Source organism: Neodiprion pinetum, chromosome 2 (assembly GCF_021155775.2).
Source record: "Neodiprion pinetum isolate iyNeoPine1 chromosome 2, iyNeoPine1.2, whole genome shotgun sequence".
NCBI classification, from domain to species: Eukaryota; Metazoa; Arthropoda; class Insecta; order Hymenoptera; family Diprionidae; genus Neodiprion; species Neodiprion pinetum.
The window spans coordinates 35,082,757-35,110,355 of NC_060233.1; the positions used below are offsets into that span (position 1 = coordinate 35,082,757).

Sequence of the window (27,599 nt, forward strand, 5' to 3'; positions counted from 1 at the left end):
GGTCGATAGGGTCGAGCGTGCGAGTACTCCAAGACAATACCCCACGGCCCATATGGAGAATTTTATGGAGAAAAAATGGCAGCGTAACATTGTACGGAAAAACCATAAAATAAACCATGGGATCCCTCGCCCCAAGCACAGAACAGAGACCGGGACACGCACTCCTTCGCGCAAAACGTGATCCTGGTCAATTTAACCATTTTTGGTAGAAGACCGGTAAACCGCAATCGTGTCGTGGCCTGCCACCTCTGAGTGCCTTTAATTGGTCCAGCCACAATCTTTGTCCTTCATCCTCCAAGATTTGTCAGTACAAACGCGCCCGTCAAGGATTAGAAAAAACTCGTCGGTCTCTTTCATTATTTTTTTTCAAATTCGGATGATTCTGGCGTCAACTGTTTTTTTCCAAAAGAGGAATATCCTTATAATTTTTCCCATCGATTTACTGAACGCTGAGGTTTTTTATGGCCGAGCTATTCCTTGACTACGTGTAATCCCAAGCGGTGAGTAACGGTGACGGATGCTTGGCGGATGACGCGTGATGATGCTGGCGGTGGACCAGTAGAGATTGGCTTCAGCAGGTGTTAGTATACGTGTAATTATCACGTTTTGCTCGTAGAAGCGGTTCAATTTTTTAACTGCCTAGGCTTAAGGCCAACGGCGTATCCTTGTTTCGGAAGATCTCCTATTGACGTCGTGGAAATCGGCTGAGCGGGGGCAGAAGCAATTTGAAACGACTCAGGCACAATTCCAAAGACCGTGTCACTTTCATAAATATTTTTCCTCGCTGTCGCAAATTGAATAAAGGTAGAAAAGCCTCCGGCCAGGGGTGGATTCTCCGCTTTCCATCGATATCGCTCCCCTTAATGCACAGTCTAAACATTTCCAGTCCTCTAACCTTGATATCCTGATCTTTCCGCTCTAGTAAATAGCCCGTTTTTCCAATACTATACCTGCAGCACGGTGATGCAGCATCGTGATGCTCGCGGGGCACACGACTCGCCAAACTCTACGATCTTCCGCATGCAGGTGTGTCTATCTGCATCTGCGTATTTATCGTGTTAGCAGTTTCAAGTGCAACGTGAAGCGCGTTCATTTACTTCCCCGTGGCACCTGCGCTCTCTGATATCGTAGAGAAATCGGCATAGCTGTCATTTGAGCGGAGTATGGCGGACGCTGCGAAACATGTTGCTTCCAAGCCAACTTTCGAAAACCAGAAACTGTACGCAAGCGTTGACGCTAACTGACCACGACATTGTCAATGGAACTTTTGTCGAAGAATCGGAAATGTTGAATCTTATCAACGTTGATTCAACACGCTTCGATAATCTCATGTACCGTTGTGCTTTGCTGATGCTGTCATTCGACAGTGAGACTTCGAAATCCTTCGGAGTTTCAATTCGTCGAGTATATAGAGCGAATACTCTTTCGTTTTGTAATTCACTCAACATCCAACTTGCTCATTTCCATTGCTGCATATCCTATTGCAGCTTAAGGATCGACGTAAATAGTTAGCCGCAAGCACATGACTATTTGCACTTTCTACTGGCAGGCAATTCCTAGTTCCCATGCCCTTACCTGACCTTCCTGTCAACCCTGCGTCTACTTCCGATATTTATCCATTCCGAGTCGCGTCACTCGGTTCTTCGTTCTGCCTCTTCTCATACTCCCGACGTCTTCCTTTATCCTCTCCCTTTTTCACAGCATTCATCCGCAATCAGCGCGAAAAAGTAGAGCGAATGCAGCAAGAAGTTCGCGGCTCATCACGTTGCAGGGCTTGCCTCGCTTAACTATGGTTTAACGATAATGGGCAACGAAGCCATTCGTCTATGCGTCTCTATACACGCGGAGATCCATTAGAGGTGGTTGCCGTATCGTCTGCACATCAGAAAGCACCGTGCAGCAATCGGGGACTCGATGCTGCTGCTGCTGCTGCTGCTGCTGTTGCTGGATTGTTATAGAAGCTCATACTGTGTACAGGTATAAGTATTACAAAGAGTGAAGGAACAAGGCATTCCGATTCGTTTCTACTATCTGCAGGCAATTGCACATACTAAGTATGCTCACTTATCAAACTTCAAACGGTTATTTATTTTTTATAACAGGTAGTGGATGATTCGCGAAAGATATCAACTTATTTTATTTTGATTATTTTAACGATAAAAGAGAATGGTTACGTCACCCTCAATTTTAATAAAAGTTGATCCGGTTGAGCTGTCGTAACTTTGTATATCATTGACTTCGTCGATACCAAAAATGTGATTTGAGTGTGCTTTTGCTAAAAAATAACTGTAGAACTCTAATGTTCGCAGGATAATTTCTTACGACGACAATTTTACTTTATAGCCAGGACATCTTGTACCGATAGAATAGCATAAGCGAGACCATGGCACATTTGCGTCTTATTGTTAGCATATATATGGACTCGACGCTTCGTACATCATTCGCCGCACGCCATGGCGGTTAACAATCATGCGATTGTCTGGAAAGATATGACGTGGATCCCAGAAACAAGTCATTATTATCAATGCAGAGCGAGGAGGCTACCCATGAAAAAAATACTCGAGGGTAAGGTGGGGCAAGCTGGTAGCTGGCAAAGTGATGCGATAATTCCGAGTCACTTCTCGATGATCCTTGACCATCTATAAAAGTCGTTTTTTCGAGAAAACACTCGAGAAAAAGAAACGGAGTTCGGACGTGTGAATCTGTTCTACGTTTACTCGATTTTCCTTCCTTCCCTGCTTCTTAAATCGTCTCCCGCATTGTGATCCGCTCTTGGCTGGAATAATTAACGGTCCCAGGACTGATCAGCGACCTGGTTCGTGCGGTGTCGGTCTCATCCGGTTTCTCATCTTTCAGGCAGATCGCTTTATGACGCCTCGGTGATCCGCTGACCCTCCTCTATTATCTCGATAATATTTTTTTTCAACCACCGTCCGCTGCGCTGACATACATTAACCTACCTGCAAGATATGCAAGTTCCATAGACGTTCAACTTTTGTGAAAACATTTGGCAAAATTACAAAACAGCTAACGAGACGGTATTTACTCTAACGATAACTAATGTTTAAAAGTTTTCAAATGAAAATAGAAAAATTCTTGTAATTCGAACAGATGCGGTAGGAAACCTGTTGAGGCCGATCTCTGCTCAGTGTTGCCGACTACATTCTGCGTGTCATACTGTAATGCCGTAAGTTATTCCACGGAGGGCTGCTCAATTTTGTTCCCGTTTTTGTTCGACGCCTCAGAGACGCGTACTCCGCAAGGATGTGGTTCCAGGGGCGTCTGGAAGCTGAAGTCACGAATCGACTCGATAGATCTGAGGAAGCCGCCGTTGTAACTGAATTAGATAAATCCGCTTTTTCTAGTACGTGAAATGCAGCCTGAGCCGGGTCCTGAAACAATAGTCTTTTACCATGATCTTCGAAAACGGGAGGCGGGGGGTTAAAAAAAGGAACGAATTACGAGAAAGAGAAGTAAAAGAGTGAAGTGGAAAATCGATTTTAAAACAAGAATAAAACAAGGAGGATGCAAGAAAAAGGAGAAAAAGGTTCGACGCCTTCGGAGTAATCGAGCGGCGGGATCGATTGATCGGTTATGCCCGTCGTGATCTCTTACGATCTACAATTCCACACTACCTCGGGCAAACGAGCGGATGAATCTCTTCCCAAGGGTTACAGGTTGCGAGCGCGAGTATCGTATCTCTGAAAATCGGTATGCGGCTGCAGCCCGTGTCAACTGATCCGCCCTCTTCTCTCGATTATCCGAATTCTTTTTCGCTGTTAAAGATTCGATACCTCTTAATATCATGTCCGAAAAACGGGACGATAAAAAGCTAAATCCGCCGAACGGTATAGCGATGGAAGTGAAAAGATTCGCAGGCCTTGTGCAGGATACGATGCGAGACGTCGAATACGTCGACGGGTATGTAATATCTTTTGATTCCCGGTCGGCAAACTACCTTGACTGCCAAAGAGCGGATAATAATTTCGGTATTGATTTGTTAGACTGGACTGAAATCCACGCTGAGAGACTTTGATTACTTGGGCCCAAAGGCGACGCGGAGTTACGTTGTATTAACCCGTGGAACAATTTCAAATCGGTATAATTGTAGCTCTAGTATCAAGCCCGGCCCGTAGCACGCCGCTCGGCTCGCCTTTGGCGTAGGCGTTCCCCGGTTATTCCATGGAAGCCCATAAGTTTGTTGTCCCGGGACGCGGAGCGCGACGCCATCATCTACAATCCCGCAACACGCGGCAGCGGCGCAGGGTACCTACACCAAAGATTTGTGGTTCTTGATTGAAACAAACTGCCTACCGCAATTCTCTCTCGTCGTTGCGTCATCAGATTTATTCTATCCATACTTACCTCGGTTCTAGAACCGCTCTTTCTCCTTGTCTCAAATTGAAGAGGGCGCTAAAAAGGTTGGCCGCTTCCTCCGGGCGTCGAGTATAAATCACTACGGAAATAACCTAACCCCTTTCAAATTTATACAAAAATTTTAAACATAATTTACGGCGAGTCGTACGCGGATGGATTTTGTACAAACGTACCAAAAATAATCTCTTACTACTTGTCAAAATGTTGATTCTCAGCCCCACTGGAATTATCGCATTAGCAAAGTTGTTTTCTCACACCGATCAAAAACAATTTCAGTTTATCCGGTATCAGCGCTTAAAGATTTATGACAAATTGATTGCCAAACTTTAGAATCGAAGCTTTTAAAAATCTCTATGACGTTGATCGTCCAATGTCCGTTGCGTGAAACAAAAACAAAACGCTCTGTCTCGACCAATCGAATTGTAGCTACAAAATATTAGAACTGTCACGAATATGCTCGTACGAATAAGAAAGTAAAATATATATTCTATCGTCTTATCACAGCGAGTCACTGGACAGGCGACGTAACGAGGTCGAACACCAACTGTAGAAGAGACAAAACGATTCTACCGATCGATCGAAGCTCGATACAGGAAGTAGGTGAGGCGTAAGGGAATTTTCGCCAGGACAGAGAACGACGTCCTTATCAAAGTAGGAGGCTTTCATTCCGCGTAGAAATCCCTCCGACGGGAAGCGGGGCCGTGTACCTGGGTTACCAATTGCCTGCTCTGCTCCCGGAGACACCGGCTAGGTGTCCGGTGTGGGTATGTTATAATCTCGTTGGCGTTAGCTGTGGCGAAGAGGGAACACAACCGAGAAACGCGAACCACCTGTAGTCGCGGAGGAGTTGGGATAGCCGAGCTGCGACACGGTAGGTAGGGAACGGCGAAGGCGAGTGTGCGGCTGCGGGATACTCGGATACTCTCGTGGATGTGCCTAGGCCACGGGTTTGCCCGCAGGGCACGCACACAGCCGCGCACCGTATTCCAGGATTAACTCAGCTGTTTTTATCACTGGCTCTGCAGCTTCGCCGAGTGAGTCGTACGTGTCCGTTATCACGAACATTCGTTCTCGGGGTACGAATTTTTCGCCAAGGACTGCAGCGCGCCGAGCACCAGAAGATAGGGAAACTGCCTCTTACCACGACTTGGCAAATATATCGCCGGCTCGCACCGCGCTCTTATAAGCACCAATCTTGCGGCCGTTCGCGTTATACGCGCGTTATTTCAAACGGATATTTATTACCGACAAACCAACGGCCCTCGAGATAGCCCGAATCTTAAAGAGCCCAAAGTACACGCTCCACGAATGAGAGAATCCCCTCGGCCTTAGAGCTCTCGGCGTCCGTAAGGCGTCTATCTACTCTCCTCGTGGTCGCCATCTTAATTCAAGATTCTTAAACACTCCGAAGATCATCAAAACTCTTTTCATATTCTTGCTTCGGCAGTACTCGGTAAAATTCCATCACGATTCAATAAGGGTGAAAAGAAGCGAAAACAATTCCAGCATTTTTTGCTCATGCAAGTAATAGATTAAGATTGAGAAATATTTAACAGTTTTCAAATCGTTGTGCGGAACCTTTTCTGCGATCAAGCCGATTGCCGACCTGTAACTCTAATTGTGCCTTGCGATTTGTTTCGAACAGAATATCCCCGTCTTCTCGTTTCTCTCTTTGGCTAAAAGAGTGGCAGTTCCGGTTGGACAAATCGTCGACACGAATCCTCTGAATATTTAGCTTTCAGTTGTATGGAGTCCAATTAAGCTCGTATACGTGGCAACAAGCTTGCGATAAACGGGTCGCAATTAATAGCAGTCGGTCTTATTTTGTAGGCTTATTTTTATTTAAGCTGCGGTTCGCAACGCGCTCGGCGACAAAATCAGCTGGTAGCACGTGATACATTTTGCGATATCTCGAACGAACGTTAAACACCCTCCTCCGGACGCGGGACCACTGGCAGCGGAACACCTTTAAGCGGAGTTCAAACCGAGACACGCAACGGATCTTCTCCTTCTTGGGGCCTCTCGATCGCGGGGCACGTTTCAACAATGTTTTACATACTCGCCCAGCCTGCGACGAGTTTACAGACTGATCCCAGCCGAGCGAATGAATAACCGAGTGACTCCGAGGAATAGAAATTACCTTGAAGATTTGATAAGGAGTTGACTGGATGTTTAACGGACCTTCGCCGCGCGTATTTAGTCGGACATTTTACACGTTTAGGTTTCGTCGCTAAGTTTTACCGTAAAAATTGTATCGCTTAGATGTTTAATAAGGTGAGACGCGCGATAGAGAAACGAGCTGACACGAACGGCTCTTTCGTTAACCATAACAAGAGCAATAAACGCCCCGTGATTGTCGAAAGGAAACGCCTCGCGCTCTGTGAAGATATCACATTCAAAGGTAGCGCCTCGATGCCACGTCGCCACTTGGCACTATAAATATCCTCTAATTAATAGCCGGGGTAAGCTAACGCCCGTCTTAGTGTCGGCGGGAGTTGTTAAAGAGGCTGTTACCGCGCCGATAAGAAGACTCCATAAACTCTCTCCGCTGCTTCATCAAAAATCCAAACTCTCACCAAAAAATCCTGATCAAAGGAGACGCGCGTTCCGCGGCAAAGTCTCGACTACCTCACTTGAATACGTAACGCGCTTCTTCCTCTCCTCCCTCCCCCCCCCCCCCACCCCCTTTCCTGCGCTGATTCTTAAATTTACATTCGTCATACCTCGTACTTCATTCGTTTCCGTTCTCACCACCACCGTCACAATCACCGATTTCTATTGAGAAAAGTAAATTGAAAGAAGGTACTCGCTCGGTGAGAAATCTTTCGAATTCACTTGAAGTCAAGTGCATGCCGGATCGCAGAAGGACCGCAGCTCTTGGAACCAAATGAAAAATGACGACTCCGATGGTCTCTGTGTCAAGAATATTTCCATTCCTGTTCACTCCGCCTCACATATGATCATATGAGCATAATTTCAGCCAACTTGGGCTGACTGCCAAGACTCGCCAGCTTGAAATACCCGGTTTTCACGGTCTTTCTTATCCGGTCCGCGTTTGATTGCAAGAGCGGATCTTCCGGATCGTTAAATCGGTCCCAGACTCAGTCTGGGATCGTCGCAGACGCAGCCTCCGGCCAATTAGCATCCGGCGATCTGAGCCGCTTCGTTGCGGAATACACCTGCTGCCGACTGACTGACTGACGGCCTGGCTTCGTCGCGGATTCGCGTATCGCGTTCGCAATACGCGACAGGTGCCACACCTGTTTCGGAGTCGACTTGGTTGCCTGATCGGCAATGTCCTCCAAGACTTACGGTCACCTGCTTTTCGGACGCCTCGCCACCTCCGTCGACGAGCTGAGGATGACTATAAAAATCGGCAAACGAGAGAAAATGGTGACGAATAAATTGTGAATAATCGAGGGAGTGAATAAAAAGATTGAAGCTAGGCAACTGTTCGCTGATGAAAAAAATATTTGGCGATAATAAACGTTGCTATTCGTGCAGTTATAAGATACAAGAAATGTCTTTTATGATATGTGTTTTTAAATTTGATTGAAATTTACGTTTCACAATTTCGTATTTCAAGTAGATTCGACGAGTAGATTAGGCTTCGAATACCTCGACGACGTGTCGAGTCTGCAATTTTTCTGTATACAAACATAAAATATGTGCCAATAAATCGGAATTTTACGAGCATGGGACGATATAACGTCCGGGTGGCTGCAGCATAACGGCCACTTCGGAAGCCAAAACACAACGATGGGATGAAGAGAGAAGAGTGACAAAAAAACAAGGAGAAATATTGTGAAAAGCAAAAGGAAATAAAGGTGAAATAAAAATTTAGAGAAAGAAGAGCCTCGTCGGCCGGGCTGAGTCGACCGGTCGGTCGCATTTAGTCTCTGTCTAATCACTTTGGGCACATGCCACATGGAGCATCTTGCCTTTGAGAACCCTGAAAGTCCCTCGAAAGGGGCCTCTGACATTCCTAGGATCTCTTCACGCCATGTAACTCTCTGTCTAATCTAATTACCTTTATCTTGGCATCTCACGCCGCTGACCAAGGGGGCCCCCCCTCTCCTCGTCTCTCTCCCTCCCAATCTTCTCCTACACCACGCATAGATCTCGTAGGTAGCGGCGACAGGTATCGCTGTTTCGATTAGAAAACATCCGATTATCGAACCCGGTCGAGTTAGACTCCCTTTTGTCTATTCGCTGATGCGCATCACAGTCGTAAGCCGACGAGGAGAATAGTTCGTCTTTTTTCAAATACCTGGGTGACATGACTCTTGACGATGATTCGTAAAATTCTTCTTGACAAACGGCGGTGCTGCCGATTCGTTTTCGAAAGCCTACCCGCGTGACGCTGAAATTCAAGCTTATATAGGTCAGGATGTATACGTATAACAGAGTGAGGAGGAAAGTTGTGTCTGAGTTCAGTTTCGGAACGGATATTGCGAATAACTTTATGCGGCGTCTGGACTAAATTGCTCGTTGACCTTTCAGCTAGGATACGTCGTGACCCCGTGCAACCCTTCGCTAAATTTTCAATATTTCGATTGGCGTATTATCGAATTGCAAAACTGATTGACGCGCGGAGCAAATCGCTAATGATCCTCGATTCCACGCGCCGTAATACCTGCCACAACAAATAACAAGCATATATTATTAATTATAGAGCGAACATTACACTCGCGTTATACCGGCTGCTTTATGATCCATTCAACGGTCGCTTGAACTTTACCGATTTTTACCATTTTTTTAATCTTTTATCCCGATTTTATAACCCGATGTTTTCAAAATTATTCTGCGATGTTCGCGTAGTTCGAGAAACGCGGCGCGATGCTTTGCATATGAAAGTCGGCGCCGCTCGCTGTGATTCATTATTATATTTGGGCCTTTGTGAACGCCGAGATTGGTATTCTTTCCCATTTGATTTTTTTTTTTTTTTTTGTGTTCTTTTTCCCTCACCTACGACTATCCCCCTATCTACCTGACACAGACGCGGTGGAACACCTGTGCCTCGGACGTCTGCGGAGCGGTAAAAATTCAGGAATTAAAAATACCCATGCTGCAAATAAAACACCCAACGGAGCGAGATAAAAGGATGCGGACTCTGCGCGCCCCGGGCGGCCATCGGGGTCAAGGGACCAGTCTAATTGTGAGAACCAGGCGAAACATGGCCGCGCGCTACAAAATTACACAAAACTTGTCTGTGGGAGTCTCGTGTTTTTCTCTGGGTAGTCTGAAAAAATGATCAAGTTTTCAGAATTCTTTACGTTGACGGAGAAAGAAAAAATAGTTGTAGAACGCGTCCTTAAGTGGACAAGACTCCATGTTTCTTTTTTCAATTCATCGTCAGCTTTGAAAATTAGCAAAGTTTCTTAATAAATGGAGTTTGAGTTGGACCGCGAAGAAAAAATCGTTAATAATTTTTGAAATTCTTAACAAATGAAAGAACCGTCTGACGTGAAATTAAGCCTGACCATATTTTCGTAGCCGGAACTCCTCACTTCGGACATCAAGAGCTAACGGGATAAAGATCCACGTATGGGTTGTTTGCCGGGGGTATATTAAAGTCGTTTAAGTTGTGGTTTGAGACGGTTTGGACACTTGAGACTTACCGATGATTGATTTTCAATTTTCGATTAAGCTTTTATCTTTTTGTCCGCGTATCGCTTGCGTCAAGTAACATATTGTGCCTTTGTATAAATTTCAACGTACTAAGAATCTCATTGCCTTGACCTTTTACTGTAGATAGTATTCCTGCGAAATAAATTTACATTACTTTCTCATTGCCGTATCGCCCAAGGGTGCGAAACAATATCTGCAAATCCCGATTTGATTCGAGTCTTATTGTACGCTGCGGATAGTCCGTAATCATCGGTTATTGTATAAGACAAACGAAATATGAACGTATGCTTATTAATGCATCAAGAATATGATGTGAAATTGTGCATAAAAAAAGGTACTTTATGGCGCACCATACTAACAACAAGAAATAAACAGCACGTGACTCTTATACGCAAAAGTGAATCGGGCGGTGATTCTTTAATATTTTAACCAAGGTGTGAAAAATTCTGCAAAAAGTTTCAACCGGTCCCCGCAGCGAAATTTCAGCACACGCTTCGTGCTTCCTCGAAGGTCTCCGTACGCGTTTTTGTATGTATTATTAGGGAGACAACCACTTAGCGCACATCTGACGCGCCCCTTCCTCCGTCACTTCCTTATCCTTTACTTCAGCTGATTCTGAATACGGGTCCGTAAACACGTATGCTCCGGGCGACGTGACACGGAAACGACCGACTGCACACCCGTCGCCCAGGAAGACGGGGGATATGCTCCCTGAAGCGGCGCTGACATGGAAAAAAGAGATGAAAAGAAATTAAAATAATTATAAAATATCCGTCGAATTAATCCTCTGCCCTCGACGCGAGCGAGACTGCGATGCGCGCCTTGTTGTATTTAGCTATACTCGATTACCTTGCCACGTGTTTGTCATTAGTTTTTTCTCTATTTTCTACATTTTCTCCACCTATTTGTATAATTCCTTTTCTCCTCTTTCTCTCATTTATCTTCCCCGGCTTTTTTAATTGCTTCTCCTTACCTTCGGGCAGGTTCGTCCCGTTCCTAGACTTTTAACTTAGCCATCATAGCTTTATCAGCCTGCAGTCAATCACAGTTTTCGATTGATTATAATCTGATTTGTACGGTGTTGATGTACGTAGTTCGCAATATCGACACGGAAGAATGGGACGAATTTTGACTTGTAATTTTCGATGGAAAAGTTACGATTCTTCCCAACGTCACGTGCCATTACGCGTCATCACGAATATTCTTCTTCCTTCTCTTTTTCTACATTTTCAATTCTTTATTTCTTTTCCCGAGTTATGCTTGACCAGCTGATTTATTGTCCATCCGTCACGGCTAATTCGGTAGAACGTAGTTTATTGGAGAGTTTTTGTCACTTCCGTGCTGACAGCGACAGCAGCTGAGCGGAGAAGAGACGTTAGTCATAGGTAGTTGCGGGATGGATCGGTCTTCGGCAATGAAGGATTAATTGATTTGACGATCGACAAGCGATCGACGCGACGTGGCGAATCGTTTGCGCGAGATATTTACGCATCCGTGAATTGATCTTCTCTCTGTGTTTCGAAATTGAAAATCCGTGTCGATAACGCGCCGAGCGGGTAAAAAAGCAGCGAGCGAAACAGAGAGAAACAGAAAGAGAGAGAGGGAGAGAGAGAGAGAGAGAGAGAGAGAGAGAGAGAGAGAGAGAGAGAGAGAGAGAAAGTCACCAGCGAATCCATTAGCCGAGGCGTATGGAATATTTTAGCATAATATTTGGCAGGTTGGCACGCCTTATGAATGAACCCTGTGCCTTCCCGCCTGCCTGCCTGCCTGACTGCAGCCTGACTGGTTGCCTGACTGCCTGACTGGTTGACTTCGCTCGGGGCCAAGATTGCCTTTGCACTTTGCCCGGTCGCATTCTGCATAACGTGTTTCAAGTCCTACTCGAATAAGCCGACGATCACACCGGCTAACCGACGAATATCAGCTCGACCCGCTGCAACAAACTCCGACTCTTCGGGATTAATTTCCTAGCGTGCGTTTCTGTCCCTCTCTCTCTCTCTCTCTTCATTGCTCTAGCGCTGCATGCGCGTCAATTCGAAGGGTCCTACAGTAAGGTCCTTGATAGAAACATATGTATGAAAATCGAACCCTGCACTCGCTTCGCTCGAAAACCTCCTCTGGAATACATTAATAACCTGGTCTGAGGTTTCGGACAAATATCCCTAATCATCTCACTGGCAAGAGTACAAAGCATGTTTCTATACGTACCCTGGTGATCCTAATCCTGGTAATCCTTCACAGGATAGTATTAACAACACTTGCAGTATTAATCGGTGCTAAATTTTCAACCCAAAACTGTCACTTGGAATTATCGAACACTTTGTACCGCACGAATTGTTTGGTAGTATTATCGGAAGGGTGTTGAACCGTTTAATCCGGGTCATTCGACACTGAAAACCATCCCCAACGTTCCACATCTACAAATCGGCTCATTGTTAAACGAGTTCCGACGTCTCCGTAGAGTATCATACACTTATGTTGTTAGATCGGGTCAAGAGTGGGCAGCCTGAGGCCATAAGCGATGGACCAGTGGGCCCGAATTCATAAATCTTGCCGACGAAAGGATCGATAGAGTATCGAGAGGGTTTCGAACATCGTCTGCGAAAAGGAGCTTCGAAATGTCCGGAGTGGGGGAGCAGGGTGGGTACATTCGTAAACAATATCACGCTGATTTTTACGGTATGGCGAAATCGTCCGACGTTTATTTATACATCCGATCCCCGGCAATAAAGGTTTTCTTTCATTATCGAACGGCCCTCCGTCGGACCGAGCCGCACGCGTTAACCAATCGCTAATCTCCCGTAATTACACCGAGTCGGTTTCGGCCGTGGCGGACGGCGGCCAATAAATCACCATCTTGGATTCACCGAGGCGTCCGACGCGGCGCATTGCCCAATGATCAATAACCACCGAAAAAATGTAATGCCGATTAGCTTATACGCGAGGATGTAGTCACCCCGTTTAGATACCGGAGAAAACGTTTCGACGCCACACGCCGAGCACAACCTGCACGGTTTTACCGCACCGCTGCACGCTCACGATTAATCTCGGATTATAAGTGCCAGCCTCTATCTGTTCCGAACAAATCACGACTACGGTCTACCGGCATGCGACAACTAAGTGCCGAGAAAAATACAGACCTACTGCAGCAGGCTGCGGAACAACCGGCGCGGCCACCGACACCTGCGGATATCTCGCCAAATGCCTGCGAATTATACGCACGCGCAAACTCGCTAAGGTGCGTGACGGCAACCTTATCTTGGTGTATTGGCGCGGGAAACTTTCATGCTGAACCAGCCCAAATCCGAAAAAGGGGATCCGATCGTTCGGTCCGGCAATGAAAGTGTTAATGTTTTATGGATGGCAATACTTTGTTTTGTCACTATCACCCACTCGGCGAAATTCCTGACGATCGAATAAAAACCTGTTTCCGAGCCTATCGAAGAATCTAACTGCAGTTCATACGTTTCTGCCACGTCTGGTGCTGGCGCGAGGTGGAATTTTTATTCTTCATGTACCGAATACATCCTTGTTTAAATTTATTCGCATATGCAAGGTTTTTTGCTTTTTATATTTCACACTAGTTCTTTTTCGTTACGACTCAATGAATTCCGGCTACGTATTTTTAATACCGCGGACAAAATCGGCGCGTGGCTTTGAACAAAGTGTGAGACTACAAGTGGAATACGGAATTTTTGCGTTTCGCTTGTTCGCAAAATTTGAACACGCGATGCTGCAAAGCGCACTCACGAGTCGGCGATGACCGGCTAAGATAGGGACGTCCGTATCCTTATGCTCCTATATAATTCTCGGACGTCGCAGGGACCCGGGAAATCTGGGTGGGCCGTTAATTATACATCGTAGGGTTTGGGAAGGCGTACTACAACCGAATCCCAGTACAAAGCCGCGTCTCCGCGCTGAAGGCGGAGGTCAAGAATTCTCCGAACGGTCCCCGGCACGCTAACTACCCCCCCATAATTACCTAAACACAAATTACTCGCCTGTCTCTTATATTCCCCCCCCTACCCCTTTGTCTGATCATTTTCAGTATTTTGGTTCTATTTTAATGCGCTTTCTTCTCGATTTTAATTGATTTTATTTCACTGCTTCAAATACTTTATCACCGAATATATACGTATAGCTTTGGTCACGATTTCACTGAATGCTACATGTACCTTTTCATTTTATTTTTCTCACCTCGTTTGAACCGCCCTCAATGTAGCATTGAACTATACCTATATACACCCAGTCATGCATGCTACGCTGAGATGAAACTCTTGTCTGATAAATTCATTCCCTTCGGATACTTTGGACGAAATCGAATAAAAAAAATGTTTGTAGTAAAAAGTTGCGGTCAAGCGTTTTGGATTTTGTATATTCCACTACATCTGAAGACGTCTATTGCAAAGAAAGGAGGAAAGACTTTGGATCGATGAAACGGCGTTCATCAGCATTAGGCTAGTGTAATTTGAAAAGTATCTATATCGACCGACGCTGAGTCCGCGGAGTTAATAACGTCGTCAATTTTGCATAGCGTGGGCTTTTAGTGTTCTCATTTTCACTTTATATTGTCGCCAGTGAAGCTTGTCGTTAACATTTGATGCAACGGACGTGTAAAATGGAATGATCATGAACCCTGCGCGATTCAAGGTACAGCTCAAGCGGCTCCTCATATCGGTACATGGTGATGGGACGGTATGAAGCGTGGATTTTTTTACTCGTTTCGTTGCAAGTCGCGTTCGCGATACGGTAATGGCCAGTTTATCACCTCGTCCCTGGAGAGCAGCCGCAGTCACCAACTCCCTCAAGGCCGTTCGCGAGCTCTTTTCGATCGTTGGAGGCATCCGCGGCTTAAGTCCTGCGAGAAATATCATTCACTTCGCAGTAAACTGCCGGAGGACGAAAAATTATTCATCGGTCATTCGTTATTTTGATTACGAGCATAAATAATAGGTTTAATATTGAGAAATTATTGGCGAACCGAGTTGCTTCGGGATGAGACACACGCCGAGGTTTCAAGTCGTTCAAGGGATCAGAAATTCAGGAAGATTTTATAACTCGGGGAAATGAATTATTCTTTTTTCGAGAGCTGCCGCTGGTAGGCACACCGAGGAAGAAAACTGTAACTTGTAACCGACGAAGAAAGCTACTCGACGACAAGTGCAGGTGACCGTCTTGTCATCGGCTACCATGTTTGCCACAATCTCGACGAATCCCGGCAGGACGAAGAGCGAGGAGGCAGAGGTGCCAGTTTGGCATCCGTAGCAACACCTGCATACCGTATCGCCTGATTGGTAGTTGGCGTATAGTGGTCGGCTATCAATTACTATCAGAGCTTGGTACGCGTCGGGGGAACGCGAGCCGTCATCCTCCGGAATGCCGTGATCAAGATCCGGCGTACGGTGTAAGAGCGATGCGCACACTTGCTTTCGAGGCTGCCTGTTTTTGTCTCGTGCGCGGGTGATTTTAAATTACGATGATATCGCGCCGATCAGTGCCTCCACGACGCGCAGGTAGTACCTGTCAGAGTGGGGTGGGAAGAACCGGGCCCCTCCACCCTGGGAGACGGGGCCCGGGCTCCAGGGACGTAAGCGGCCGACGGGCCCGGCGAGAACCGCCTGTAGATGCAGACGCGTCTCGACGTCGCGGTTACTGTACGGGAAAGAGATGCGGGTACGCCGGGTGGGAGGCTGCGGGGGAGTCGCGTCGCGGCTGCAGGTACCTGCAGGATCCTCCAGGATTCTACAGGACGCTCCGCGGCTCCGCTCGCCATGCTGCTTTAACAAGAGCAAATCGAGCAAACGCTCCGCTTCGAGCGCATACCCGTCCCCAACGGGGTCCGGAGTCCCCGATTCACAGGACTCTTGTTAGGTATTGTCGTCGAACCGCGTTTGCGATGCGCACAGGTGCGCTGAGTCCGCCGGCTTTACCCTCCGACCCTCGTACCCGCCTTCCGCTAGTGCCTGAGCTCGACACTTTCCTGGGAAGCAAGGGTTTTAGAAATTTAAGAAGCTCGGTTCGTCAAATCTTGCTATCCCATGTTTTTTTTTTTTTTTTATTTAATAATTGTCTTGCGATTTTTACTTTTCTACCGGATACCATTGTTAAGGAGGTTTTTCTTTGAGAGTGGATTGAACTTGCAATAGTACCTTGGGTATTTTAAAATTAAGAAAATATCTTTGAAAATCCTGTCACTTCCGGTTACAGAGTGGTCAATGTCTGAAAATCGTAATTATTTATTGAATTAGTCACGCAATTTTTACTATTCGCAGCTTTGAAAGCTGCGTTGACTTTTACGGAATTAGTATAAACTGTCAGAATTCGCAACCGTGAATCTAGTGTGAAACGTGATGTGGGCAGAATTAGCAATTTCACTAAACTCATCGTTCAACGGATAATAGTAAGAGGCGACGAAAGTACGTATTTTATTCGCTCTCGTCGTGTCCGTGTAAAATTCTACGCGTTTGCAACGTTTGATTAATTGAAATAAGACAACTTTCACGAGTATGAAAGCAAAAGATAAAAAATAAATAAAATATGACACCTAAGTCAACCTGTCGGCTTCTCAACTTAGAAGAGAAACTCTTTCGCTCCCCGAAACGGTGAAAATAAGCTTAAAAAGAATAAGAAAAAAAAATAAAAATAACAAATTTGTGACCAGTCAAAAATTCACTTTCTTAATTTCCAATTGACACTTCCAGTGTCGGTAGCCACGATGTAGGAGATGAAGTCGGATCATGTTACTCGAAGAGGGCTGAAAATAAAGTATCATTATGCCGGTACATCTCCGTGGATGTTTATTATACGAAAATTAGGATATTAGGTATGCCGGGGATTTCGTAAAAAAGATTTTGTCGAAGCAGTCTGGTCGTTCCGAGGAACTGGTCAACGCGAGATGCGGTGAAACGAGAAATAAGAGACAAGTGGAGAATTGTTCGAGAGCGAGCGAGATGATGGAAAGGGAAAGAGAGGTAGGTAAGATGAGAGCGCTGCACGACGTTGTATTTCAGTGCATTTCACCTCTGATCTTATGATTCCGGATCCCCGACGGCACCCGTGTCTGTCCACCCATCGCCGTTTACACAACTCAGGGAAAACGCTCGGCTAATGATCCGAATAATACGCGCGAAATTGCGCGAAATGGTTTTGCGCCGATCTCTCGTTCTCGCCCACTCAAAGTTTTTAGCCTCGGAGACGCGCGACACTTGGTCGACCGACGATCAACTTCTTCATCTACCGCTGCACGAGCCGCTCTGTCAGCTCATTCTCTGTGTATCCAACGGGGCCCACATGTTGTATAATCACGCTTGTTAGGCGCGACAGAATGCCTACGCGAACGACCGCCCACAAAATTAAAGATCGTTCGCTTCTCCTAGATGAAATTAAATGAAATTGAGAAAGGGAGAGAGAGAGAGAGAGATCCCAGGGATGTAGAGAGAACAAGAACGACACGAATAGTCGACCGAATAGACGTTCTTAATCGAAATCCATTCATCGGAATGCCTGTATGTAGGTACGGACTTACGAACGTCTTATCCTTGTTTACTTTTTTTTCTGTTGCAGGTTACACCTGTTTCTGTAAGTGTGGCAACAGCACGGACTCGTTTGAGCAGGAGTATTTTTAGAATGATCTCCGATCGTGACATCACATCGGAGGAACTGAAAACACTCGGCTTGTAGATTTGACTGCGGTGGACGCACAGTGTCATCGCACAGATAGGTAAGTGAGTTTTGGAATATAATACCCGTACAATATATTTGAGAGTAAGAATATCTCGACGATGTCAAAACAAAACGAGAGTACGGATGTGAAACGGTGAAAACCTGCCGCCATTGGGAAACGAGGTTATGATTCAACGATTCGCGAAGAGGTGGCAGGTGGGAGTGGATAAGTTGGAGCAAAGACAATGAGCGGACGATCGCACCTTGATAAATAAATACAATTCGTCGGTATAAGATGAGGAAGCCGCGAGCAGCGGTGCCGGTGCTCGTACAGTTTACCCCAGATAAGTTACGGTCTTAGCGGTCCACTCGAGGGTCCCATGTTAGGAATATCTGTATGGAGAGCAGATAGTTCCCTGTAATGTTTGCGCGGCGCGGTAGCTGGTAGGATGCGGCAGTTGAAAAAATGTCACATTATGCTCCTATATGGTGATGCGGCGCACCGCTCACTTAGAAATTTATCCTCCGAGAAAACGCGAGACCGTATCGCGGTTCCCGCGAGCCACCATCCTCCTATGTAGGGAGAGTCGGCAAGAGTTGCGGAACTCGGGCGCATATTGCGCTGCGCATCCCGCGTGTGCGCCGACCTCGACACCCTGGAACCGGAGGCCTCGGGGCTGCGGGAGCTGCAATTAAAAAGACACCGCGAGTGTCGTTCGTTTTCGTTAACGGCATCAGGGGGGCATTGTCTCCTCGGGAATTGCGCAACCCTATCGGTCTGTCCATCTGCGGCTGTCGTCCGCCGGTCCTAAACAATTCAGATCGTCCCATCGTCCCATCGTCGGCGAGCGGGATAGGCTCCTGCCTAACGGAGTTGCGCAATCGGAAAGGTGTCAGGGTAGAGCTGCGGAGCAGCTCGAGGCTCGGCTTCACTCCCATTGCCACCTTCTCGCTCCTCAAAGACAATCTGTAGACACGATCTGTGTGTCCAACAATTACCTCGGGCCGCTCGACTGTCCGTTCCGAAGACCACGTCTCAATGTAACATGCGAGAGAACAGAACCTGGCGAAAACCAGGTTTTGTCAGGTGCGGCTCGATGTGTGTGTGAGAGAGAGAGAGAGAGAGAGAAACCTCCTTGCCGATGCTCAACATTCAATGTTCCTGCCTGCCTTCTGATTGTCGGCGATACTTTCCACCGTGAAGTAACCACGTTTCTTCCAGTGGTCGAGTTTCCGAGCAATATTGTGCCCGCTACTCGTGAAGCTCGCCTACAAGAGCACACGGGCGACTATTAGCGGGATCGGGATGCAGCGCACGCACCACTGACCGACGCATCTCCCGAGCAGGCTCCGTATTTATGCAGCATAATGAGCTGATCTTATCCGAGGCTTTCATTTGCCGCATCACGCTGCCGCACCGGCCCACCGAGGACCGTCTTCTTCTCTTCCCAGTTCTCCGTGCGTCCCGTGAAATCACGTCAACTTTGACACGTTTCCACGGTGTGGATCGTTTCCACGCTTGATAAGCGCAATTTTTCATCCACGGCTTTTTCTCGCGCCTTAGTTTCCTCCCGAAGGTTATTTAACGGCACGGCAACGCGGACGGAATGTGACGCGAGATTTCTTGTCGATAGAACGCTCACGGCGAGGCATCGCTACAAGCACCCACATCGCATTAGCCTATTACCACTCAGGATGTCCCGTGTTGGCTGCCCGCGCCATTGAAGTCTTATTTATTAAGCCCGAGACGTCGCTTGTATCGGCTATTTTTTTTTTTCTTTAACTGGCTATCTACAGTGTTTATTATACTCCGGGTAAAGGTTACGCACGGGGCTTCGATAAGGGTCATTTTCTCGATGCGAAACTACGCTCATCTCTCAGATTATACAGCTGTAATATTTTAAAAGATAACACCCCGCTCCGCACCGCAATCGACAGTTTTAACGCCGTTTACAACCCCGCCGTATCTTCTCGTCCAAATAGGCACACCGCATCAGCTTGTCTTTTCGATAATTACAGTTGAAATCGAACGGATCTCTCTGTTCTATATAACGATTATTTTGCATCCGCGATGAGCGATACGATAATAGCAAAACTGTACTACAACCAGCGCGTGACTAACCTGACAAAGTATCGGCAATTCGTGTTTGTAGATACATCGAACTCACGATTATAGCTAGCTGGAATTAAATTGACCATCGCAATATCTTCGCCATTACCGCTAATAATCGGTACTCGATTTTCTAACGAAACAGGTCTGCAGGGAGAAGACCGGCCGGTTATACAGAGAAAGCAACGTCGGCATACCCATTACATGCGATTATGCATGCGGGGTGATTGTTCACTTTCATTCGTGTGAGTGCCTGGTGTTTTTTATTCGGCCCACATGCCGACACCAAGGCGCTTTTACAATTTCGAATTAGTTATTTAATACACGTGTCGGAGGATGAGCCGTGATTCCTCCAATCTTCTTCATCCCTTGATTCTCCACCGTCTCGGACTCCTCAAAATTGAGATCGGACCAAAAGTGGTACGATGAAGGATGGCTGTCGCTTACCCGGCCTCCTCTGTAAGGCCTCCTGCCGTCGCTCGTCCCATTACAATTCATTGCCGTGTGATAGATGTCGCTCGTTTGACTCCGAAGGCTGATTGAGTCAACCTGTGCGTCTGCTTGCTTGACCGAAGAAATTTTCTCCTCACATTACATGTGTACGATCATATTGACCCCGTGCATTCGCCGGTCGACGGCCCAGCCGTGGCTCAAGGATTAAACTAGATATTCCCGTGATATTCACGACCTGCGGAAACGAAACGAATCTGCCGAATAATATTCACTTCAAAGTGACGATGCAGGGAATATTGCAAGGAACTAAAACTCACTCGAGAATATTTCCGCGAGGGCCTTGGTGGGGGGGAGGAATTCGTTGGGATCCGGAGAAAGGTAGCGTAGGAGTAATCCGAGTGCAGTCGGGATCATTACAGATCATTTGGTTAGAATCACCTGTAACATCATCGGTCGTCGAGGTCTGGCCCTGGCAGTCGGTTAGGGACCATTTGAACGAACGCCTCGCGATCGTACTGAGTGATGCGTGTCGTTTATCGAAGTGACGTACCAAATGGATTGAAATATGTTCCGTTCCCATTTGATGGTCGTTCACCTCTTAAACCCTAAATTCCTCAGTTCGGTTACGATCTTCCAACGATATTACAAGGGATCGCTCCCAGCGGGGTGCGCCGAAGGAAGAAGCTCTGCATCGTGAACCGCTCACCGCCGTACGAATATGTACATAATACCTACAACTAAAAATTTCATCTATTAAATTTTATTCCATGCGCGAGGGGGGAAATCCGTGAGAGAATTTCACCAGCGCTCGTAGTTCGCTCTATCTTTCATCTGCCATCCGATATAGGTGTATACCTATGTAGGTATATTACTGCAGTTCAGAAACCAGAGCTCCGAACGCGCAAGATTGATGTGTGAGTAGAGTCATCGGAGTCTCGACCGCGCTCGCATTGATTGGTCAATTTCGCGACGACAAGAACGAGAAACTCGGATGGCGGGCAACAATGGGCGACGATTTGAAGATAGTCCGCAGGCTTATGGGCCGGGCACGGCAGCGGAGCTTTCCGTCTTCTTTCTTATCCAGCTCTTTCTTGCGCGTAGGATGGACGGAGGCCTCTGTTATCATCGTGGTAATTCCATTGACCCAAGCTTTGCATGCATTATCCTTCTATCGCGTGGAATCACATTTTCGGTCGCGCGCGTGCGTCCGTCTGCGTGCGTATAACGTACACTCGGTTCCGGAGAGTAGGTGCCCCTTGGCTGTCTAGTCGTGTAAGCGACCCAGTCCGGCACATTGTCACGAGCCAGACCCGTGATAATAACCGCCTCCTCTCCTGGCCCCTCATCTCTTCTGGATGGATAGTTTATTATATACCTCGGCTCTAAGAGCAAGGATTAACATTCCAATCAGGCACTAGTTTCGGACGTGACTTAATCAACTGCCAGGCAACTGCTTTTATCATGCAAAGTGCTTCTAGGTGTTATTACCGAATCGTTTTATCGCGTTTATTACTCTCCGTTAAACAAATACCTAATTATTTCAGAGCTGGAGAGGGCCGGATAGATAATTAGCAATCACTTTTCTCCCCAAACATTATTAACACTCATTAAACCCGACGACCTCTGCCTTAATGTTTCACGTGTTATGCCCGTTTCTTTTTTTTCCTTCGTACTTTGTTATTTTTCATTTATTTATTTTATTTTTTTGTTTTTTTTTTTACTTCACTCTTTAATTTGTGTTTCATTTCGTATTTTGAAAGAATTTTTAATCACCGATTCGGCACACGCCTCCGGACTGATGATTTTTACTTCTAACTACGGAGTGAAATCCCGGTGACTGAGTAGTACAGATGGAGGTACACGATAAGCCTCGCGATTCATTAGACGTGGCTACGTCCCGGGGGGCATTTTTTCCTTGATTAATTCTCCACCCGCGGGTTCCCCGAGTCGGTAACAACCGGGTAAAATACACCTCTAATGAATCTAATCAAAACCTAGTAAATCACCCGGGCGACGTTCTCGTACGACACGAGACACGCAACCACGCGGCTTACATACGTACAGCAGTTGGAGTTAACCTCGCTCCGCGTTTCACGTATGCACGGACTATCCCTCAGGGTCGATCGAAGACCCCAGACCGCGCTTTTATTTCCGGTCATTTTCGTTTTTCTTCTTTACCTTTTCAACCTTTTGTTGAAGAACAAAAGAAAATTAATATAATCAGTCCGCGCTTCTCTCCGTCGTAGTGCACGGTCGCTGCTGCGGCCGCTGCCTTGGTCGAGTATTCGATCCGATGTACACACATCACACGTGTAGGAGGTGACTTCGTTGTCGAGTGTTGTTGATGTGTCGGAAACGTGACCGAAGTTCAAAGTTTCTCCCGCAATGGCCTCCCTCTCGCTTTTTCTCTCCTTGGGACACCTGTGCCATCACCTGGACGGTGCCTCTCTGGATTGTCAAATGAATTTCATACACGCTGTCAGGATTTTACCGACCTCGAGGAGGTTGACCTCATCATGTATAGACGCATGATTTTGTACGATGTGGCAGGTGTTGATCTTCCCACCTTCGATTTTTATATACTTTCCTCCTCCTTTCCATCCGCAGCCTTGGGTATTTTTTAATATTTCGAAACAAGATGGAATTGATTTTAAGTTTACGACTATCCACTATCCGGGGTTAAAGTATCGACACGGATAATCTAGGATTGACCTCAGAAACGCCCTTTTATCGGATTAATTACGAAGAGGATATCAATCAGCGGGGGATCAGGTTGTTCGATCGGCCGTGCACCGTGATTGCGACAAATGATGGCGCCAATCGTTTACTAACGGGTAACGAATTTCGGATATACATCAAACGGCAGCAGCTCCGTGGTGTAGAACGAGGAAACGCTTTGGCGGTGAACGAGGAGGTGGAGAACGCAGAGGTAGTTCCAGTACGCCTGTAGAGGTAGTTCGCTTGAGTATAGCGGCGGGCAGTAGACGGATCTGGTAGATAGTTAGGGACATAATATGCATATATGCTTTGGAAGCATATGCGCGTCCGATAATCGATACGTTGAAATATGAATTCTACACGGCGGAGAAATTCCCCGGCTGTATTCCTATGATAAAGTGAGACCAATGCTCAGACCTCTTGCCTTCTTCGATCCTCAATCAAAAATGTAAATTACGCCGTGTTAAAGGTACTGATCAGTGTTCAACCGCGCACCGCCATCCGCAACTTTAAATTCTCGTGCGGAGTAGGCTTCGACGTTTCATATAACACGGAAATAATTTCAATCCATGTGATTAATCAGTAGGTAAAAATTCTGTTCTTCAAACCACCTTACCGACGAGCCAAAAATGGTTTCTGCCGTTTTAGGCATGTTGGCACTGTATCGAGAACTTTTTAAATTGTCCCGTATACAGTCGCGTTATAGTCGAACTCTGCTTTCTGACCAAACTACAGCGTGCGGTGGTGCGGAATATGGGGAAGAATGAAGAGCGAGTTCGGAGAATTCCAGGGATTCTAGGTACGGTGACAAAGATAAGAATTAATGGTTATTTAAGGAGATATTCTTTACGAGGCTGGAGACGCGGATAACCGGGGAACGGGTCTGTGCTCAATATTAGGACTATGCCCAACGAGAAAAGACGTTGTGCCCGTTGTCCGGGCTTTTCTAAATATTTCCAAGGGAATGATGAACGCCGAATTAAACGAGCATTAATTATCGAAGGCGCGCGTCGCGTGGGCGTGATTCATGGAGCGAATGGGCGGATGGGGAGGCGCAGGCGAGGAGATATACTCTCGCAGGGGAGATAAAAAGTTTCGGAGAGAAAGAGAGACGGTGAAACGAGGAAACCGGGGTGGAGAGAAGGAGAGACGGACGGGGAGGATTACCTGCCTACTCCCTTGCCCTCGGACAAGTCTCAGTCGAGGTACGATATTTATGATGGCAGGGCTTTTAGGTTGGCGCCGTTCCTCCGTATCCTCAATCCCCACCCACCCTTTTCCTCGTCTCGATTTCGACGATTGTCTTCCATCAAATTTTAATACAGACCATCGGAGACTTAGCTGCAATCGTTCAACGTGAATACACACCCGATGTCAACCGAAAGTACCGGCGGAAAACTTCGAGAAAATGAAAGAAGCGACGGTTGAAAAGGGTGATAAATCAAAGTATTTTTCAAGACTCTACTCGACTCGACTCGGACTCCATCCCACATTGGTATCGCGAGGTAATTAGCGCTGCGGTTGTTGGACGATGCATAGCGGCTCGATGCATGAAGCGGGAACAAGACTAGGCGCAGCAGCAGCAGCAGCAGCAGCAGCAGCAACATCAACGGCAGGGTGAATCCGGGGAAGAGTTCGCTGGCCGATTTGCACGCAATCATTCATCTGCTCCGGTGTTCTATATCCACCAGAAAGGTAAGGTAAGACCATGGCGTATATGGGATGGGCCGCACTCACGTGTGCAGAAGACGTTGGTTCGCGTTAACCAAGAGGGCGACACAGAGTCGTGCTGACAAGGAGACTAAAGCCGATCTCCAACAGATGCCTAGAGATCCGCGCACACGTGTGTTTACCGGTCTAGCGGTCGGCTCTGCGTCGCGTCGCGCTGCCGGACACAAGAGAGCCAGGAATATGAAAAATCGTCGATCGATGAGAGGAGGTCGTCCGTCGTAACGCGTTTGTGTCCGTAGCACTGAGTCTCGATAACGCTGGTGGTCGGTGTCAATTTTCCACTGCAAGTTTTCTGCCGATACTCCTTCCTTAACGCTCCTTACACCGGCGTGCCGTTCCATCGTGGAGAGGGAATCTTATCCTTGATGTCTCGAGAAATCAGCTCAAATTATGGAAAAAGGAAACGTTAAACAACCGCGGCGGTCAGTCGTTGGCATAACTGTTTTAACTGCGGGAATTCAGAAAAAAAATCGTGGATGCTAAGCGTGTAGTACCTTCCTATCAGTTTTCGTTGGTAGAGTGTAAGGAAGTTTAACCCGCAGTTCCCTTAGAGAAACTTATGGAAGATAAATGAAACATATAATAAATAACGTAACATAGTGTTACGGAGATCAATTAGACCATGTACCTAACGATTGTATAGTACGAAGGTAGGTTTCAAGTCTTCTGTTACCTTGCGAAAGGTCGGAATAAGAGTGATAATAATGTCAGTTCCGTTTGCACCCTCGAGTATCCGATTTAGTTGCGGACTTACTCGAAACGACACGAGCGTATTAAGCGTATAAATGGAATTCTGGGCTCCCCGTATAACTGCAGAAGCTGCATAACGATGAGGAGATACAGGAGAGAGGGTCTCGCACCCAATCGGCTGACGTAACCGGTGTCTCATTTGCATCGAATATGGTTGCATTTCCCAGGTTCCGAGAGAACGCGACGACCAGGGGCCGTAGCACCGCAACGACGGCGATCACCAGGATGTTCCTGCGTCGGCCGCAAGGCTGCGGATTATTTTGCAAGAATGCGACAGTTTCGCTTTGCATGATTTAGAAAGGTACCGCTATACCTGGACGGCCGTCGTATACCAGCCGATGATGCACTCACGCTCCGACGCACACCTGGCGCATCAATTATGCGTGAGCCAAACCGGTGTCGCAACGCCGAGATACGGTCGAGTCGATCGAACTTGATGTAATCGACGACATCCTTCAAGCACTCGCTATTCTCAAACGGTATAAACGTGATCGAAAAACCACCGGAGAGCGAGGTCTCCTTCTTCTTCGGGAATAGCGAATTCGTCTCCCGGTGAAGACGTCATTCTTGCCAAGTTGACGTCTGACTTTTCGTGCCCCTCTTTTTTGTCCAGAACCGTACCGTGTACTTGGTTGTGCAAACACCTGGGTGGCGGTGGCTCATTTTTTTACCGTATCCACGTTTGTTTTAATGAAAAATTGCGGCGAGTCCAACTTGGCACAACCGACAACATATCAACTGTGGATATTCAGACAACAATAGTCTCCAGAAGCTTACGTAACCAAAAAATGTAGCGAGGCCTAGATCGCGGGAGTACGATTCGAGCAAGAAACAAATCGGCATTGATCGAAGCAGCCTTGGCTGCTGACAGGTACCTGCAACTCTTTTTCGCTCTACCCCGGAGCGTGTTGACATCTGACTATTTGATTCGTAAAAATTTATTCTCCATACAGCGTTGCTGTTTAGGTGCGAAATCTTAACCTATGAAACGGTGCTTTTCATCAGCGATCAAAACGCAGCTCTGCGGAACAACGAAGAGCCTTCGACGAGTTTCACGCAATGTCTTACCTGTCGGTGGTTACGACACTCTGTGACCTTGACCAGAGTACGAGGTACCAAGGATCGCCCAGGGTGACCATCTCCCGAGGATATCGTCATCGTCGTCGGCGATGCTGTTCATACACGTTGTAGAATATAGTTCTTTGATAACAATGGCCCACTGTGTGCCCGGCGCGTTCTCTGAATTCCCGTTGTCCGCGTACCAGAATGTCGGTCAACCTGCTCGTGAGTACCGCACTGTCTAGAGCGTGTAGATCTTGCCTCGAGTCGCGCGCTCCGCAGAGATATGTCATTCGTAACTTATTGCCGGTCCGACCAATAATGCATCGATGCAGATCTCGATCGATCAAAAATTAAACGTACCTCCATTATCTCCCCGCCCCCTCCCCCCCCCCCCCCCCCCCCCCTCTGCCCCCCTCGCAAGATAACCACCGTCTGGTTATTTTATCCTCTCTCATTCCCCCTTCCCGCTGGCACTCTGTAGAAAAAAAGTCCTGGATCTAAAAAACACATGTAACCACGTTCACCGATTACCTAAGTGAATTCGCCAGTGAACAGAAAGTACCCGTTTACTACCGAATCGACACTCCTATTCGGTATTGACGTTTTTCCACCAAGTTTTGAACTTTTTGGACCGCCTTGAAATTGAGCGCTATTTAATTTGCATCAAACATTGAATTGCTACCGAATAACGTGAGATTAAGTACAGCGCTGAAATGACACAAAGTAGTATTAAGTTGAAACTCGATACCGAATTGTCGTTAAATAGTCGTTGATAAGTATCGGAATGCATCGAATTTATGCGAGATTGTGAAGCGTTTTAGGTAGCACCACGTAAATATTGTTGGATCACCACCGAATAGTGCTGGTTGAACTCCAATTAGTGCCGGGTTTCCATCGAAGCGTGTTTAATTAAAATACAAGATGTTCGTACAAACGCATGCTCCGCATTTCTCAGCCCGGATACGATCTCTCGGTTTCTTTCCGTCGCGTCGGTGAAGGTACTTGGCTCAGTTCGGAAAGGGAGGCGCCCAGGATGCGGATTTATCCCGATGTATTAAATGCAACGTGCAGCGTTATTGACAGGCGTTGTTGCACAATGGAATCG

The 27,599-nt window shown here is 46.9% G+C and overlaps 1 long non-coding RNA gene across 2 annotated transcripts in view; it reads left to right on the forward strand.

The window, feature by feature from the left end:
• Positions 1 to 27,599, forward strand: part of LOC138190445 (uncharacterized) — a 115,001-nt gene that overhangs the window by 26,907 nt on the left and 60,495 nt on the right. For both annotated transcript variants that reach the window (XR_011176413.1, XR_011176414.1), the window contains exon 2: positions 17,572 to 17,728. This is a non-coding gene — a long non-coding RNA (uncharacterized lncRNA). The remainder of the gene's footprint in view (positions 1 to 17,571; positions 17,729 to 27,599) is intronic.